Source organism: Crocuta crocuta, unplaced genomic scaffold, assembly GCF_008692635.1.
Source record: "Crocuta crocuta isolate KB4526 unplaced genomic scaffold, BGI_CrCroc_1.0 scaffold1133, whole genome shotgun sequence".
Lineage (NCBI taxonomy): Eukaryota > Metazoa > Chordata > Mammalia > Carnivora > Hyaenidae > Crocuta > Crocuta crocuta.
In genome coordinates, this window is record NW_027530366.1 from 834,387 (window position 1) to 834,779 (window position 393).

Genomic DNA, 393 nt, shown 5'->3' on the forward strand with positions numbered 1-393 from the left:
GGTTAAGCGTCCGACTTTCGCTTAGGTCATGATCTCGCGGTTCGTGGGTTCGAGCCCTGCGTCGGGCTCTGTGCTGACTGCCAGCTCAGAGCCTGGAGCCTGTTTCAGTCTGTGACTCCCTCTCTCTCTGACCCTCCCCTGCTCACGCTGTCTCTCTCTCTCCTACATATAAATAAAACATTAAAAAAATTAAAAAAAACAGCTGGGTATATTTGGAAGTCAATCATTTAATAATGCACAACTAACACAAAGAAAAGGTGCTGTATGGCACATTTATTTTCGCAATAGGTGCAATGAGGTACTGAAAAAATCTCTTTAATTAAAAATTATATCTCATCATGTTTTTTGCAAAAGCAATATACACACAACAACCTTACTCCAAAAATAAAAGTG